Source organism: Microtus oregoni, unplaced genomic scaffold (genome assembly GCF_018167655.1).
Source record: "Microtus oregoni isolate MIOR12 unplaced genomic scaffold, Mior012 000006F_ref0000085, whole genome shotgun sequence".
Classification (NCBI taxonomy): Eukaryota; Metazoa; Chordata; class Mammalia; order Rodentia; family Cricetidae; genus Microtus; species Microtus oregoni.
Window position 1 is genome coordinate 52,408,276 of NW_024543065.1, and position 19,188 is coordinate 52,427,463.

Below are 19,188 nucleotides of genomic sequence, written 5' to 3' on the forward strand. Positions count from 1 at the left end.
ATTATCTCAATTTATAATATTGATATATATGTATTTTAAAGTTTTTGTCATGATATTAATGGTCATATAGAGTATTAACTAATTCTAGAAAAGAGCTTCATCTAGTTTCTTGGACATGATTTTGGGTTTGATTCTATTATGTAACTAGGAACTATGATTTTGTACTCTGGATATACCTAATGAATTATGGTCCTTTAACCTCTTTGACATCTGCTGCTTGTTAGATTTACAGTGTTCAAGTTTTCTGTAGTGAACCATGACCAACCATGCCTAAGCACAACCTTTGGAGTCTCTAAAAGGAAGATGGGGTCCCACAACAATTCTACCTGGATTGTGGTAATGCTACCAGACTGACACACACCATCCAAAGATTGACTTTGTATTACAAATGGCTCAGGACAGTTTCAACATGGCTAGCTGAGATAACCCATCCTCACAGACTACCCTAGCTAGGAATTGAGATAAGCCCTACACATTCCCATTATGCAGAGACTGAACCACAAATGATTCAGCTACCTCTTCCAGGACTTGGTAAATATTTCTATTTATTTAGGGTCCCCTAAAGATGCCATCACTCCCAGGCAGCAGGAAGTAATTTTAAGAACATGAAACTCACATTCCCAAGTAGTGTGGCAGATGGTTTTTGGTCAGTGGGCAATGGATATTTGTCATTGTTTAAGGGATTTGGTTACAAGTTGTTACTGGTAATGGTCAGGAAAAAACTGTACAAAGGAGGTTAGATTCAGGGTTTTTGTTTTAAAAAGAAAAAGGGAGGATATAGAATTATGAGGATAAAGGGTACATAATTGAATGTACTCTGAAAAAAGGGGATATAGCTGTAATAGGATAATAGAGAATTAAACCTACTATAAACCAAAAAAAAGCAACCACTAGTCGTAAGTATTTTACATTGTATTGGATTTTTGTATATTGATAACAAATTTGAGGTTATTTTTGTTAGAACATACTATTCATACATATCACTCTGGTTTAAGATATTGTACCTATACTGTTCATTTAACGATGTAATACAAAATTCTAGTCTTTTAAAGTTATTATTACATACTATGATAATAAAGTAATGCAGGTAAACAGTCACCTATTACAATGGAACTTGTATTCATCTTAGGTTGTTTTCAAGATCAATTATATTTTAGATAGGTGATCTTCAAACACTTCAGAGATCTGCAGTATATGGTATTTATGATGTTTTAATAACATAGATTCTCTCTTTTTAATGACAATGAGAAATATCTGTTTCTGGCAGCACCAATGTACTTCAGAAAAGACGAGCATTGAGGATACTCCATATAGAGTTTACTTTCTTTGTGGTAAAAGTTAGCCACTGGTGAAGAAACTGCCCTTGTGTCAACTGCTGACAGTTATGTCCAAATTGGACAGGCAGGACACAGAAGAAAGCAGCTGTTCAACTTTGTGAAGACAGAGTAGTACAGCCCTTCAGAATTATCCTGCTCCACAGAAAAGTATGTCAGATATGCTAGGCTTATAGGCCGAAGATAAATGCTCCAACGTTATAGAGGAACCTTGTGTGACTGTCCAGGCAGACTGCTGTTTCTGTCATTTCTCACATGTTTTAGAAGTTGCTTGCTTGCACTTCCTGTTTACTCAGGTAATATTTCCTTTGAGGGTCTCTGATGGAGTTGAAGACTAGAAACTCACAAAGGAATGTAAGATGTATAAAGTTTAGAGATATAAGAAGATAGCTTTGGGTAGGTAATACAAGTGAAAAATGTGAGTGATGACAAAGAGCTGGCTTTGGACAGTCACCCAAAGTTCCTTTGCACTGCTGAGGTGTCTGTCTTTGGCCTACAGACCACAGGCCTAGCATATCTGACACACTTTCTGTGATGCAGGATATTTTTTGTTCTGCTTGTCTAATTAGGACAGCATACTGTCAACAGTTGAGGCAGGGCATTTTTTTTTTCCCAGTGGCTTGCTTTTGCCCCTAAGAAAATAAATTCCATGTGGAGTTTCTTTGATGCCTATGATCTCTGAAGTAGTTTGGTGCTGCCAGGAAGAGACGTGTTTCATTCTTATAAAAGAAGAAGAACCTAGGTTATTAAAACATCGTAAATACCATACTCTATAGATCTCTGAAATATTTGAAGATGACCTGTCTTTCTTAGTTATATTTTTGACTTTGAAAACATACCTAATGTGACTACAAGTTTGATTATACTGGGTGATTAACTACTAGTCTATATTTCCTTATGATGTGGGGGGTCCTTCTGTCTATGTGTTGCTTTCATTGGTTAATGAATAAAAAACTGGCCTGACCTGATAAGGTCAAACAGAATTTAGGTAGATGGGGAAAACTAAATGGCATTCTGGAGGAAAGGAGGCAGAGTCAGAGAGATGCTATGGAACCGCCGGAGACAGATGCCGGGAATTTTACCCGGTAAGCCACTGCCACATGGTGATATACAGATTAATGGAGATGGGTTAAATTAATATAAGTGTTATACAATAAGTAGCTAGAGCTAATGGGCCAAACAGTGATTTAAATAATATGGTTTCTGTGTGATTATTTCGGTTCTGGGCAGCCAGGACAACACGTGTTTCCTTGTAGCATCCTTATTGTCCTAAACAGTTGGTAGTAGTAATATTCAAGGACTAGAAGTTTGCATTAATTGTTCAATGAGCTGCATAGGTATAATACCTTAAACACAATTAGAAATGTGTGTACAGTATGTTTTAACAAAAGTAATCTCAAATCTGTATCAGCATACAAGATTTGTATATAATATACAAAAGCCCAGTCCAATGTAAAACATTTAAAATTAGTAGTTGTTTTAAATGTAGATTAAATAATAAACAATCTTATCTATATCCTCTCTTTTTCTTTTCAGAGTACATTAAATAATCTACCCTTTTATCCTATCATATTTATATCCCCATATTTTTTTCTTTTCAAAACAAGAACCTAGAATCTAATTTACTTTGCTTAGCTTTTTTTCCTGACCATTGTCCATAACAACTTGTAATCAACACACTAAACAGAGATAAACATCCATAATCCATTTTTATGGGAATGTGGGGGTAGTTTTCTAGGCTACTTCTGATTGGGGGCACTGGTAATCTTATGGGAACCCTCATTGGAATCATATGGGATCATCTCAGCCAACAGTCTTGAAGCTGCTCTGGATGTAGAACTCAGAGGAAATTGCAACAGTGGTGCTCTAAAATTTTGAATCATCTGGACCATATTCTACAATCAAAGCTATTTCAAGGGGTCTTCCTTAATCAAATCCTATTTTTCTTAACCCAGAGTGAATCCACAGCCTCTCACTTCATAGGAAAGAAAAGAAAACCTCTTCTCCATAGTAACATATCTTTTGACTTAAATTTTGAAGTCAAGGCTTTTTCAAAATATGTAGGTTAGATTAATCTAGCAGCATTAATAATCAAATGTCTTTTAGCAGCTGTTGCTCCTTCTTTAGCCATCAAACAATTCAAAGACAACATAATAACATACAGTATCCAGATTCTTTGTATATTTTCCATCTTTACATGGAAGCTAACCTGGGGCAGATGGGAGCTGAAAGTGCTGGTTTTTCTCCTGAACTGAGGTGGCTAGGTTTGGGTTCCAATTCCCAGAACTGGAATACCAATCCCAACTCTGGCCTGGACTGGTGGCTAAAAAGGCTCAGGAAAATGACTTTCATAAATTTGTGCTACAAAAGTTGGGCACCAAATGAAGCACAATTAATAAGAATTCAGAGAGAGAAGTTGGGGTTCAATGTCTGAAAAACAAAATAGCCAGCCACTGGCTCTATCCTTGACCTCAGTTCAAAAATGGTGATCCTGCCTCCGGGAATCTTGAAATGAGAGTGTGTCTGAGAACTGTTTCCTCCATTTTACAATCCTCTCTAAGGCTTAGATTAAAGGCGTGCACCACTGGTATTAAGGGCATGTACTGCCCGGTTGCTATGGCAAACTAGTGTGGCTACTGGGATTAAGGGTATGTGTTATTGATGCATGGTTTGTAAAACTGGCCAGTGTGTGGCTGTTTTACTTTTCTGATACTCAGGCAAGTTTTATTTATTAAAATACAAGTGAAATGCCACTACAGAAACAGGCAAACAGATCTCTGAATTCCAAACCAGCTTGGTTTATGTGGTGAGTTCCAGGCCATCCATAGTGAGACCTTGTCTCACTCATGATGAAACCTTGTATCAATAAATAAATAAATAAATAAAACCTATTTATCTGTCTGTCTGTCTGTCTATGTAAATTTAAAAGCAAGAGACAAGTATATGATGTCTGAAAGAACCACTTTAGATACAAGGACAGAGTAAATCTAAAAGTTTAGCTGGGCAGTGGTGGCAAATGCCTTTAATCCCAGCACTTTAGAGGCTGAGGTAGGAGGATCTCTGAGTTTGAGGCTAGCTCAGCCTACAGAGCAAGTTTCAGGCCAGGCTCCAAAGTTACACAAGCTACACTGTAGTGATGCAGGAGCTGCGGGAAGGCTCCCCCATGGCTAGCTTAGCCCCACCTAAAAGAATACATGGAAACTGTATTCTTTTAAACATTGCTTGGCCCATTAGCTCTAGCCTCTTACTGGCTAGCTCTCACATTTTGATTAACCCATTTCTATTAATGTGTGTAGCATGAGGTGGTGGCATACCGGGAAAGATTTAGCATGTCTGACCTGGCGGCTGGCTCCATTGCACCTGCCTCACTTCCCTTCTTCCCAGCATTCTGTTCTGTCTACTCTACCCACCTATGTTCTGACCTATCAGGCCAAGCAGTTTCTTTATTAATTAACCAATGAAAGCAACAGATAGAGAGATGACTCTCCTCCATCATTTCCCCCTTTTCTGTTTAAACAAAAAAGAAAGGCTTTCACTTTAACATAGTAAAATTACATATAACAAAACAGTTATCAAGCAAGATTTACAGTTGCAATATTTATATTTATTTTATCTTTTATCATAACTAAGAAAAACTATAACTATCCATTCTTCAACTCCATCAAAGACTCCAAAAGGATATAATATTACCTAAGCAAACAAGAAATAAGCAACTTCTTATTATTGTATGTATGTATACACACACACACATATATATATATATATAATATTTCTACATACAAACCTGCTCAATTTGTATAATGTACTTGCCAGTTAAATTTCCCCAATTTATATGCCCTAGAACCTCCCAAGTTCCCTACTGCTAGGACAGAATCACGAGCAAATGGCTAGGAGGTGCCCAAAAAACTGTCTAGAATCTCAGCCAGTGCTCTGACTGCTGAGTCATCTCTCTAGCTCCAACTGTGTGTGTGGTGGTTTGAAATAAAATGGCCCCCAAAGGGAGTGACACTATTAGGAGGTGTGGCCTTGTTGGAGGAAGTGTGTCACTGTGGAGGTAGGCCTGGGGTTTCAGTCTCATTTATATTCAAGCCATGCCCTGTTCAAGACAGACCACTTCCTGTTGTCTGTGGATTAGATAAAAGAACTTTCAGCCCCTTCTCTTACACTGTGTCTGCCTGTATGCTGCCCTGCTTTCCATCATGACGATAATGGACTAAACCTCTGAATTGTAAGTGAGCCACCACAAGTAAATGCTTTCGTTTGGTCTTGGTGTCTTCACAGCAATAGAAACCCGAACTGTGATAGTGTTTATTCCTATCAATAGTTCCTTTATTGTCTGTCTTTTAAAAAGGATCATTTGTGTACATATCGAGTTTGGGTCATGTGTGTGTGTGTGCCTCTGCATCAGATGTCCTTTTTCATTCTCTTATATTTTTGGTTGTGAGCCTAGCCTTTAACGGCTGAGCCATCTCTCCAGCCCAGTCCTTTTTCATTCTCATTTTTATTCCTTTGAAACAGGCACTTTCTCTGAACCCGTGCCTTCCATTTTGTAGGCTAGGCTTGGAGACAGAGGTTCTAGCAATTCTCCTGCCTCTGCAGACTTTGTACACATATGGTGGGCATAAATGCTGTGTGATGCCCTCTCCATGTCTTTGCAGGCACTGTACATACATGATGCACATGAATACTAGCAGGCATGACATCCAGTGGCATAAAATAATAAACTAAATAAAATAACTTTAAACTAAAAAAATATATTTATGTATGTGAGAGTTTCGTCTGCATGCATGTGTACTACATGTGTGCCTCTTAGATATGGAGGTCAAAAGAGGATGTTGGATCTTCTGGAACTAGAGTTACAGGTGTTTGTGAGCCACCATCTGGGTACTGGGATTTGAACCCAGGTCCTCTGCAGCAGCAAAACGTGCTCTTGACCATTGACCTCTCCAGCAGCCCTAAAATAACTTCCTTAAATGTTGGGGAAATGGCTTAGTAGTGGAGTACTTGCCTATCATGTGTGAGGGTCTGGGTTCAGTCCCTACACTGAGATGGATGGATGGATGGATGGATTGATGGATGAAGAGAATTTTATGCATCTTGTTCGATGTTCCTCTCTGAGCTTCTTCTGACCTTGGTTGAGATGCTTTGGATGTGGATATTTTAAGGATAATTGTCCGATGGTTAAAGCATCTGTCCATGAACACTGGAAAACAAGCAAACTAAACCACGCCCAGCTAAGCAGGAGTATGTATGCTGTTCCAGGAAAGCACAGACTTCAAGATCGTGACTGTGGACCTCACTGAGGAGGAAGTCACCTGGCACAATCCCCAGGACTAGGCAGCCATGAAGATTGATTAACCACTACAGGAATATCCATATCTCCCCAACTCACTGCTGTGTTTATTGGAGGTTTGGGCATGAAAGCCCAATATGTATAGTTTGTCCCCGTTACCTGTCTACTTACCATGAATAAGTATAACAAGGAACAGATCTGTAGCATTTGGATTTTGGAGTCATCTGCCTCCCTTGTCACACAAACTCTTTAGCTGTCCCTAGGTTATTAGGTCACTGCTTGCTCCAAAGGCCTGTTGTTTCCCAGAGGCATCTCAGCAGTTGAAGCCTGGGAGAGGGTCCTCTTGGTTGTGCTGGATTCTTATCAGATTTGATGAGATCAAAAATCTTCTTTTCCTGTGGAAATGGAAGCATTACCTTGCCCCTAACTTAACACTTTCCCTGCTTTTACATGGGCTGACCTAATTCAGCAGTTTTCCCCATAATCCAATGACTTCCAGCAGCTGCTTTCCCTGTTTCACTAACATTAAAAATTTTTAAATTAAAAGTTAATAAAGTATTATGTATTCTATCTCTGGGGGTCCTTATATCCTTCTGTTTAATAGACATCTTCCTTAGAGTGTGATTAGATTTTTCTTCTAATCTGTATGTTTTGTAGCTTAATTTATTTATTTACTTTAAATCAGAAACAGTTAAGATAATCTCTTTTTATTTTTTCAGGAGATATCTGTAATCTCCAGTAGAATAAATCTTTCTGTACTGCATTAGACATTCTTTCTGAGGTATCTGTATCAGAAGCAGCCAATAGAATCTCATCCTTTAATGATAGATAAGAGCCTGAGGAAATTGTTTACATTACCACTTCCAGTGGTTGAGCTACAAAATAATGACACAAAGCTGGGCTATTTAGCAATTTTTTAAGGAAGTACTTTCATTGATGTCTTCACAAACTGGGATTATAATAATTAGGCCCTGTAAAGGCAAATTTTTCTCCATCCTATTCTTGTAAAGGGATTCCAGTCTAAAGAGATTCCATAGGCTGAATTGTCTTATTAATAGCTATTAGGTCAGTGAATATTTTTCACTTTTCCATTTTTTTAAAATTACAAATACAGGAAACTTACAAAGACTGGTAGTTTCATTGATGTGCTTAACATCTGTTCTTTAGTTAAGGGCCATTATTTTACCCACATAGGCTTTAATCTCCTTTTCTGACCTCAGGTTCTATGTATTCAATCCACTTCATATTTTTGCTCCACCTGAGAGAAGATTTCAGTGTCTAAAAACTGAGTGGAAACCTCTTGCATAGGCCAATTGAGATTTTAAGAATTTTGAAAAGTTACAAATATATCAGCTTTAGCTTTTAATAGGCCTGATTCTCAATGCCATTTACTTATAATTTTAGCTTTGGCCTCACATCATAAATAACAGTTTACCAAAACACTTTGTTTTGTATTTTAAATTTTTTCATTGTATAATTGGAGCTGCTTTATCTTTAAGATATGGAACAACAATAATTGAGAAATTCTAAAACCAGCTTCTATCTGCATAGTCTTTTATACAATACACCTGCCAATCCCTGAGCATGAAATCTAGTCAATCTGGGCTTGTCCAACCTCAGGTGGATCAAAATCTGACCAATTCCCTCCTTGAAAATCTTCTCCAGGAAAAACTCTGCCCCTAAGAAGCTCCTCAGCCTGTTCATTTTGCAGCTGTCCTCCTCCACCCCGCAGACGTTGTGGGGAGCACGGGGCCCCTTTGTTCCCTCCTGCCCAGCTAGCTTACACCCAAAATAGTCACACAGAAACTGTATTCATTTACATACTGCCTGTCCCATTATCTTTAGCCTCTTATTGGCTAACTCTCACATATTAGTTTAACCCATCTCCTTTAATGTGTATCGCCACTTGACTGTGGCTTACCAGCATGAGTCTAACCAGCGTCCGTTTTGGGCAAGAGAACCATAGCGTCTGCTACACTGTCCTTCCCAGCATACAGTTCTGTCTACTCCACCTACCTAAGTGCTGCCCTATCAAAAGGCCAAGGCAGTTTCTTTATTCAACCAATGAAAGCAACACAAAGACAGAAGAACCTCCTACACCAGGCAGAGGCAGCGACCCTCTTGGATACCTCCTTCCTAAATTAATCTTTTTCTTGAGAGGGTTTTGGGTGAAGATCTTCTTTTGCTGGCAATGGAGCAGAGTCTCCCTTAGTCAGGCAGAGCTGAAGAAGGAATGGATACCTCTGCTGGACAAGTCCTTAGGGGAAAGGAGCACAACTCAGCTGTACTGGGTCTCTCTGGGAGGAGCAGGTATGCTGCATCCTGGGGGGAGACCATAGTCCACCAGACTCCAACTTCAGGTATAGCCTGACTCCCGACAAGTCTGGATACCTTGCTCATCATGGCCAAATGTATGCAGGCACCTCCCATCACAGCTGTGGGTATCCCCTTTCTCTGGAGCTGTAACACTTGAAATAATGCATCCTTGAGGATCATTGAGGGAGTTAAAGACTAAATAGTTAAAGTCATAGTTTTCCTTTGTTATGATAGAAAGTAAATTAGCTATAAAACTTTGAGGTCGCTATGTTGGGATGGGTGGTGGAGTGTTTTCTCTGAATCTGCTAAATACAAATGGATTGAATATTGTAAATGTAATTCTTACTTGATAACTTTTTAATGTAGTTTTACTATGTTAAAGTTAAAACGTTTTGTTTTTATTTGGACAAAATGGCAAGATATTGTGAATATTTATTAAGATGTGTTACTTTTGTTTATGCTGTGGAACATTTGATTTAAAGATTGTTAAATTCTTTTCTGGTTGCATATGTTTAGTGAAGCTGTGTTACTTTCCCTGTCTAAAACATTTGATGATCTAATCAAGAGCTGAATGACCAGTAACAAGGCAGGAGAAAGATTAGGAGGGACTGGCAGGCAGACAGAAAAAATACAAGGAGAAATCTGGGTACAGAGGAAGGAGCAAGAAAATTAGGGTCCAGCCACCCAGCTGCACAGCCAGACATGGAATAAGAAGGGGAAAATATACAGACATAGAGAAAAGTAAAAGTATAGAGGCAAAAGGTAGACAAGTTAATTTAAGAAAAACTGGTTAGAAACAGGACAAGGTAAGACTGGGAATTTATAATTAATAGTAAGAATCATCTGGTGAAAATACACACTCAAGCACACACATACTCTTTTAAGCTGTTAACTTGTTTCTTTTGTATAACTTGGTTTTATTCCTCTTCTCTCTGTATTCCAAGTTCCTCCATGCTCTTTTCCTAGGATAACTCCTATTTCAGTATCATGAGTCCCCCAGAGACCACCAGGAGTCCTAGTTCATATGCAAAGGCAAACGGCCTTTATTGCAAGCTTGAGCTTGGACTCTAGTCTGTCCTGTCACAGTGGCTGGATCAGGGAGAGCATTGAGCTCAGCCATGGCATGGTTTGTAAGGATCAAAGGATGGGGTGGGGTAGAGGAATTCTGGATTCAGATAGGGTTTGAACTCCTGACAGGGCAGTAGTGGGGTAACAGAAGTCTTCTCAAACTCGGATTGATACTAGTGTTGCTACAAGGAAGTTTGGAAACTATATACAAGATAGGTAAGGTATCCTTAACGTTTGGAGCATCTAGTCCTTGTTTGCCTCAATGCTGATTGGTTCCCTGCAGGGTACAGTCTGTGGTTTTTCCTGTTTATTGTAAGGGTGAGGCCTAGTCTCATTATTGCTGTTCTGCAGCCTGTCATCACTGCACTAATATTAAATTAGATCTCTTCAATAACTTCCTAAACTGGATAGATGATAACTCTGTTCAGTTTCCTTTGTTTGAGTTTACTTGAGTGTCATGTTTGAATAGTTTTCCCTTTCCAAGATTACAAAGGGGGTGAAGGTTGGAAGCTGAAGGTGATTCAGACTAAGAACCCCCAAATCATGCTATGCCCAAAGTTCAGATCCCTGGAATATCACCATAAGACTGAATCTGATGCCAAAGCAAGAGTCTTTACTGTGAGGTAGCATGGGCCTCCCCATAGGCGAGGAGAAGGAAGAGGGAAAAGGAGGAGGAGGCAACAGTAGTGGCAGCAGGAGCAGAGCTGGAGAGACCCTGAGTGTCGTGGAGATGTGGTTAATATAGATGGGAAGGCCGGCTTGCTATTGGCTGCCCCCCTTCTGATTGGCTCCTCCAGTAAAGGGGAGGAGCCCCTGATGTTAGGAGTCAGGGAGAGGTCACACCTATAGATGAGATGTTACTCCTCCCCTTTGCTAAATTCTATGAGGAATCCTGTCTCCAGACTGGATGTTACTTCTTCCCTACTCAGGGATTGGTTGGGTTTTCCTGCTCAAGAATTGACTAGTTTCATGCCAGGGGCACAGAATGCTCTGATTTCAGGACCAAACTGTGTTTCTTTTTCTGATCCTTTTTCTCTTTTAGGGCCAGGCTCTGGTTCTAAGGGTAAAGTGTGTTTCTTTGGCTCTAGTTTCAGAGTCAGAGTGCTTTTCTCTTCTCTGGGTCCAGGGATAAAGTGTTTCTTTCACTGGCTCAGGTCCCAGATCCAGACTATCTCTTTCACTGGCTCTGCATTCAGAGCCAGGGTGCTCAGGAATTATGCCAAGGCTATGGATCCGCTGAGGTCCAGATCTCTCACTCAGGTGATCATTCAAATGACCTCGACGGAAAGACCACTGAACAATACATTTTCCTGCAGTAATCTTTTTTTTTAGGACTACAATATAGAACATTTATTTGATCTTATGAAAACTTTACTTTTTTACAATCACAAGCACCATTTTACAGAAAAGAAGATCAAGGCAATCTAAGATAAATTACTTGTCCAAAGTCAAACAGCCAGAACAGGAAGTGCAAAGGATAAAGGGTACAGTAAATGATATATTGCCTCCATCTTGACTTCATTTCTGGGACCAACAAAATTATTCCTATTGGTTACCTTGACAGATAGACATACACCCAATATGTTGCTTTTTCTTCAAGCATTAATTGTCTCTAATCTTGACTTTTAATTTAATTTTTGTCTATTCTTTTGTTTGTTTATTTGTTTCTCGACATGATTTCTCTGTATTGTCTTGACTGTCCTAAAACTCACTCTAGACTAGGCTGGCCTCGAACTCACAGAGATCTGCCTGCCTCTGCCTTCTGAGTGCTGGGATTAAAGGCATGTGCTGCCACCACCCTACTTGACTTTTAATTTTTAAATTAACATATGATAATTGCACATGTTTATAGAGTGCTATGCTTCTATACATGTAGAAGGAGTAGCGGGCTGTGTTCCTACCCAGCTCCCACATGGCTAGCTTTACACCCCAAATAACAACACATGAACTGTGTTCTTTTAAACATTGCCTGGCCCATTAGTTCTAACCTCTTACTGGCTAACTCTCACATCTTGATTAACCCATTTCTATTAATGTGTGTAGCACCATGAGGTGGTGGCTTACCAGGAAGATTCTAACCTGTGTCCATCTCAGAGAGGAGAACTGTGTGGCATCTGCCTCATTGCCTTCCTCCCAGCATTCTGTTTGGTCTACTCTGCCTATCAAAATTCTGCCCTATCAAAAGGCCAAGGCAATTTCTTTATTTACCAATGAAAGTAACACATAGACAGAAGGCCCACCTACACCATACACATGCATATATTATGCAATGATCAGATCATGGTCATTGGCCCATTTGGCATTGTTTTGTGGTAGGAACATTTACATCTCTCTTTTCTAGCTATTTTAGAATTTATAATGCATTACTATTATCACTAACTATTGTTCCTTCACCATGCCACAGAACACACTATAAATCTGTACCTCCTGACCATCCTCACCCCTCCCTACCTTCTCATGTCTAGAAGGCTCTCTTTTGTAAGCACTGTTTAGCTCTCTTTCAGTGTGATCAACGTATGCCCATCCCACATATTTTGAGATCATGTAGAATACGTCTGCACCTGGGTTATTCTACTTCTTATATATTTCAGATTCACAAATGGTCTCAAAACTGACAGGATTGCATTCTTTCTTAATGACTGAATAGTATACTTCTGGGGATATATATTGAACTACCTTTATCCATCCAGCTTTTATGGGTATTTATGTAGATAACAAAGCTTGCTTATGATAAATAGTACTGCAGTAAGCATGTAGCACAGTTACTCTTTCTTCAAACTGACATTTAACTATAGGAGTTTATAAAATTGGAAAACACTATATATAACACATTATGATCATTTGTGTATGCTTCCAGACTTAGAGGCAGCCTATGTTTTTCTTATTAAGAACAGTTACACTATAAATAGAATTTGGGGTCAAGATAGAAAATGTCTGATAATAACACTAACCTTCAAGAACTATAGTTACCTAAAAAACATCAACTACTTTTGCCTAAGTATTCTGTGGGTTTCTTTACTTCTAATTGACTCTACATTTTAAACTCAAATATTAGCAGTACTGATAAGTATAGAAGGAGAAAAGCTATAGGTCCAAACCATAGCACCACAACACTATAATTTGAAGAGGGATTGTTCTATTATTGTTATTATTTATTATTTATTATTAAAAGCAAATATCAACTGCTCTAAAATCTTTGTAGAAACCATAGAGGCAAATCCTGTTTGTTTAGCAGATACACATCATTTCATTTTCTAGAGTTCATAAGAAGCCTCTGTGACTTACCATGACTGCTCAGGATCAAAAACCTCTCCCAAAATTTGATGCCGGTACATAATAGTTAATGATTTCCTTACCCACCAGAGGCTTAAAATGTTAGCTTCTTCTTCTGTGAAGTTCCCTTCCTGCCAGGGCACTAGAATGTGATCAGACTCTACTGATCAGATGGTGGCACCTAAGTCCTGTCTCTTCCATAAGGAAGATAGAAGTTTTCCTTTAGAGACCTTCTCTGTGTGTAAAAGAATGGAAGTCCACAGCCATCCCTAACAGCGAAGAGAGACTAGAATAAATACTGAATGTTTTACCCCTGAGGTTAGTTCTAGCAAGGGAGGAGAGGGTTGGAGACAGCTTCTGTCTAAACTTGCAGAAGGACTGTATTATCATTCCTGCAGTAATCTTTAATGTTTCCAGGAAAAGGATGGGGCCCCACAGCAACAACTCCACCTGGTTGATATGACGTCATGATGCTGATAGTGATACTTTAAGAGTATTTTTTGGTATCAGCCGTTCAAGATGATTCCTAGTTGGTTAGCTTAAACTGTGCATCTTACAATGCTCTGGCCAGTAGTCTAAATAGGAACCTCCAAAAACCCTATGGACTACTCAGAGACTATTTGCAATTATACCAGACAGTAATCTTGAAACTTAACTATCATTTCAGTTTCACAGGATCCCATAGAATGAACATCGCTCTCAGGATAGCTGGAAGTAATTCTAGAAGACTATGTATCCTCTCCCAACGAAGTTTTCCTCAGGGTTAGGGAATCTATTAGGGGTTCTTTATAAGTGGTATAGGGTTGGGGTTTGGAGGGGGGGGAAATTATGTAGACTCAGGGATCTCAATTAAAAAATAATAATAAAGAATTGGATGGGATAATAAGTAGATAAGTGTGAACTTACTCACACTATTAATAATAGTAACAGAGTAAATATTTGTGAGCTATAATTTACAGACAATTTACATTGGTATAGATTCTTGTATATTGACACAAATTCAAATTGTATTTGTTATATTAAATATGCTCCTATTTCTGTTTACAATATCTGATCACCTATGCAACTTATTTTGTCATATTGTGTGCATGCACGTTTCTTACTCTGGTTAAGATATTTGTATATTGGTGCAATTTTAGGATATATACATCATATTGCATTATACATTTCTACCTCTGACCAAGATACTTATACATTTTTTACATTTTGAGGTATTTGTCCTCATTTCATGCAAGTTGTTTAAAGATTATTTAATATTCTAAGAAGAAGCCTTAGTCTTTAAGCTTTACAGGTATTAAGAATTATAGGTCAATAGTCATTGATGTTTGTCATACTTATAGTTAGACTAATCAGGTTCTTTACATACATTGAGATTGTATTCTGCATAGATAGTTAATCTTCAACCACTTCACTGAAATGTAAAATATGACATTTAAATAATTTAGGGTTCTGTTGATGTGAGACACGATTGCTCCTGGCAGCACCAATCAAGTCCCAAGAGAATGTTGAGCTCTGAAAACACTCCACTTGTAGCTTGTTTTCTTCTTGGCAAAACTGGCCTTTCACAAAGAAATGCCTATGTCTCAACCACTGACAAAATGCACCATGTCCAAACAGGACAAGAAGGATATAAGGAAAAAGACTGTCAAACCTTGCCAAGATGGGGTAAGACAATATTAAAAAATTTCCTGCCTCTGAAAATGGTCTGTCAGTTACTCTATGCCTTAGCCAAATTTGGTTGCTCCAAAGTTGCAAATGAGACTTTGGGTGATTGCCTATGTCAATATATGCACTTTTAGAAAGTTGCTTGCTTCGAGACCAACCTGGTCTACAAGAGCTAGTTCCAGGACAGGCTCCAAAACCACAGAGAAACCCTATCTCGAAAAACCAAAAAAAAAATTATATAAAAAAAAGAAAGTTGCTTGGTTGTGCTTCCTGTTTACTCAATTAGTTAATTTTCCTTCTCAGGTCTTCTATGGGGTTGAAGACTAGATAGCTGTAGTTACTTGAAGACTATATTGGTGCAGCAGAATTGACAGAAACCCCAACAAGCCGGCCCTCATGTTACAGAATGGTGTCCACGTGAATAACTGCATCCACAGAATGCCTGAGAAAGCTTGGGAAAGAATAGAGTAAGGCATGTTTTCTTGATATCAGCAATTTCTCGGATCTGCTCTGCTTGCTAGAGGAAAACAAGTGCTCTCATCTAAAAGAGGCTTCCTGACTCAGCTTTAGCTTTGCAGCTCTTTAAGAGGTCCTGCTACGAAACACTTAAATGGTGTTGATGAAAAGCTGAAGGCATGCCTTTTGGTTTTCAGCCATAGTAGGAAAAAAGCTGTGCCATTTTTAAATGCCAGCTTTCTGAGCCATCCTGGCAGGGCAAACTCTGACTTTTTCAAGCAGGCGGTCCCAACTGCTTGACTGTTGTTTCTGGACACACTGTTGCAGCTTGCTTGCTGGCAACAACCATAAAATGCCATAGAGTTGTGGCAATAAACATGGCTCTGGCCGGTCCCTCCACCATGAGGCTGGAAAGCTAAGGAATGGTCTGGATCCAGCCGTCAAAGCCATGGCTTTAATCCTCTCCATAAAGATTCGTGTGGTCAGAAACAGAGAGTTATAGAGTAAAGAGAGATTCAAAGACAAAGAAACCCTCTAAATGGTTTACAGTGTGTTAAAAATATATGCAGGCTAAAGGTTAAAGTCCAAAAAAAAAAAAAGGAAAGAGAGTACTTTGGATGTGATGGTACACATCTTTAATCCCAACACTTGGGAGGAAGAGGTATATTGACCTCTGTGACTTCAAGGTGTGGTAGCACACACCTTTAATCCCAAGGCCTGGGAGGCAGAGGCAGACAGACCTCTGTGAATTCAAGGTGTGGTGACAGACACCTTTAATCCCAGCACTGGGGAGGCAGAGGCAAGTGGATCTCTGTGAGTTCAAGGACAGCCTGGTCTACAAAGTTATTCCAGGACAAAGATATACAGAGAACCTCTCGCAAAAAGTAAAAAAATAAAAATAAGAGAAATAGAAGTTTAAGCCACATAAAGATGGAAAATACACAGAGAATGATACTGTATGTTATTATGCTCTCTTTGAATTGTTTGAATGATGAGGATGGAGCAACAACTGCTAAAAGATATTTGCTTATAAGTGCGGCTGAATTAATCCAAGATAGATATTATAAAAATATCTTTACTTCAAAACTGAAGTCAAAAGGTATGTTACTTTGGAGAAGAGATTTTGCTTTTGTTTCCACAGAAAATGAGAGGTTGTGGATTCATTCTGAGATAAGAAAAATCAGGATTGATCAAGGAAGAACACCTGAGAAATCTCAGTAGGAACAGATGGCCCAATATCTGAGTTCTACAACCAGAACAGATTCAAGACAGCTACCTAAGATGATCAAGACTCACAGGATACTCCAGTCAGGACTTGATTATAATTCTAAATTTTCTTAAGGTCCCCATTAGATTATCAGTGCTCCCAGCCAGCCAGAAGTAGCCTGAAATACTATGCCACATTCACAAAAAGTGGACTATGGATATTTTTCTTTGTTAAAAAAAAAAAAAGAGAAGGAAGTGGTGTGGGAGAATTGTCTGTATTTAAAGCTTGTCAATCATGTTTTAAATAAACACTGAATGGCCAGGCAGGAAGTAGAGGTGGGGCGATGAGAACAGGAGTATTCTGGGAAGCAGGAAGCTCTCTCTGCAGTCCAGCCCAGACCACCGATGAAGCAAGGTATAATCTACCCGACTGAGAAAGGTACTGAGCCTTGTGGCTAACATAGATAAGAAGAATGGGTTAATATAAGTTATAAGAGGTAATAAGAATCCTGAGCTACTGGGCCAATCAGTTTATAACCTAATGTAGTCTTGTGTGATTTTTCTTTGGGGCTTGCTAGCTGTGGTGTACCAGGCGGGACAGAAACCCGAAGCTGACCCTTATGTTCCACTATATAGTCATAGTTACTTTTCTTCTATGACTTAGGAAAGCCTTTCTAATACAAGACTCCTTAGGATAGGATAACTATTAAAACATTTAGTCTGTGTTTCTTGCCTGATATTGTTTATGCTGGTTGTAATTCTAATTTTTATACTTGATATTTGTTCTTATTGTATATAGTTTTGTATTATGCTTAGAACTCTTACTTTAGACCAAAGGGGAGGTGCTGTGTAACTCATTCAGCCAGTAGCCTTTAAGATACCAGCTTACTTTGGGCGTGGTCAATTGTAGTATATATACAGATGTAAACACTTGCACAGCCTCTTGGCTGCTGAATTTGGTTTCCTATTCCCCACTCCTTCAGAGGACTGCTGCTCTGTGCGTCTCCCCCTAAATAACCTTTTACTACACTCCATTCTGGGCTATTGTGGAACTATTTTATTATAATCTACAATAAACGCGGTCCCTGACAAGCTGTAAAAATTAGGGGGCTGGAGAGATGGCTCAGAGGTTAAGAGCATTGCCTGCTCTTCCAAAGGTCCTGAGTTCAATTCCCAGCAACCACATGGTGGCTCAACCATCTGTGATGAGGTCTGGTGCCCTCTTCTGGCCTTCATGCATACACACAGACAGAATATTGTATACATAATAAATCAATAAATATAAAAAAAAAAAAATCATCGTTTAACACACAGTCTTCCAGAAAAAGGTGGGAAAGCTTCGTGGTTAAAAGATTTGCATCTTCAGGAAAGCTAAGAACCAGAAGCTATGAGACAATCTAGTTATGGTACACTTCTGCTCTGGAAAGGCAAGGAGGATCCCTAAGAGTTATGGGAAATGTAGTCCGCGACACTCCATCACGCAGGACATTAATTAATTTTCCGCTGCCTGCGGCTTAAAGGGCAAGCCTACTCTGTAGGGAATTTTGGGAAATGTAGTCCGTAACAGTCCCATCCTCATTACACTAGGATACTTTCCATAGCAAGAGCTTAGAGGGCCGGCATACTCTGTGCGGAATTTTGGGAAATGTAGTCCGGAAATCCTATGTTCAAAGCTAACTTCCCCTGCACGAGCCTGTGTCGTCCAGGTCCCCTGGGAATTCTGGGAAGTGTGCTCCCGGTAGCCTGCGCGGGAAGAATCACTTCCGGCCCAGGTGTGCGAGGCGGTGCCCCGCGTTCCTCTCAGAAAGGTGAGCCATCCCTCTGCTGTCCTTTCCCGCGTCTTCCCGATAGTTTTCAGGTTGTCCGGGGCGATAGGCAGCAGGCGTGGATGCTGGGAAGGAAATCCGCCTCAGTAGGGCAGGAGGCGAGTTTGCTGTGAATGAGCCTGCCGGAGCGTGCCGCGCTTGCGTACATTGACTCAAGCCTGACCGGGGCTGTCAGTCACCAGGATGGAGGGTGTCATGGGAGCCGGGAGCCCCCAGCCGTCTGTCTAGCCACTGTCGGAAATGCACAGTCGTCTCCGTCTGTGCCCCGAAGAGTGAGCTCGTGTTTGCTGCAAGGCTCAAGACAGCGGGCGCGCGGTACCAGCTCTTAGTTATTATTTTGCTCTTAGTGCTTTCCAGATTTCGAGAAAGCGCCCCAGTCTCTGGAAGCTCCAGTGACCCACAGATGGTCTCAGAGCTCCTGCTGTAGGGTCCTTGGCCCCAGCCTGACCACACCTGACCCCTCTTACCATATCCTTAATGCCTGGGTTTTTCTGTTGCGATTTGATGGGATGTTAAAGAATGTCCATTCCAAAGATGTTAAAGCCATTTTAGAATGTGCAAAGGGTGATGTGTATGAATTCGTGATTACTACCCTACATACAGAGTGAGATGAAGGTTGGCATGTGGGCTGTTAACATCAGTGCCAGCAAGAATAGTCTCATCAATAGCCAAGGCGAGTTAGGTGTTTGTTATGCACAACCCCAATAAAACTCATTGGGTCACCATGTTGGACTTATTTAGCAATCATTGG

General features: G+C 39.8%; 1 protein-coding gene across 1 annotated transcript in view; it reads left to right on the forward strand.

Annotated features, from left to right (window-relative positions):
* The first annotated feature begins 18,394 nt into the window (after window positions 1-18,394).
* The window catches only part of LOC121449939 (zinc finger protein 112-like), a 32,686-nt gene continuing 31,892 nt past the window's right edge, over window positions 18,395-19,188 (forward strand). The window contains exon 1 of the mRNA XM_041654598.1: window positions 18,395-18,419. The gene's annotated coding sequence lies outside the window, so the exon portion shown is untranslated. The remainder of the gene's footprint in view (window positions 18,420-19,188) is intronic.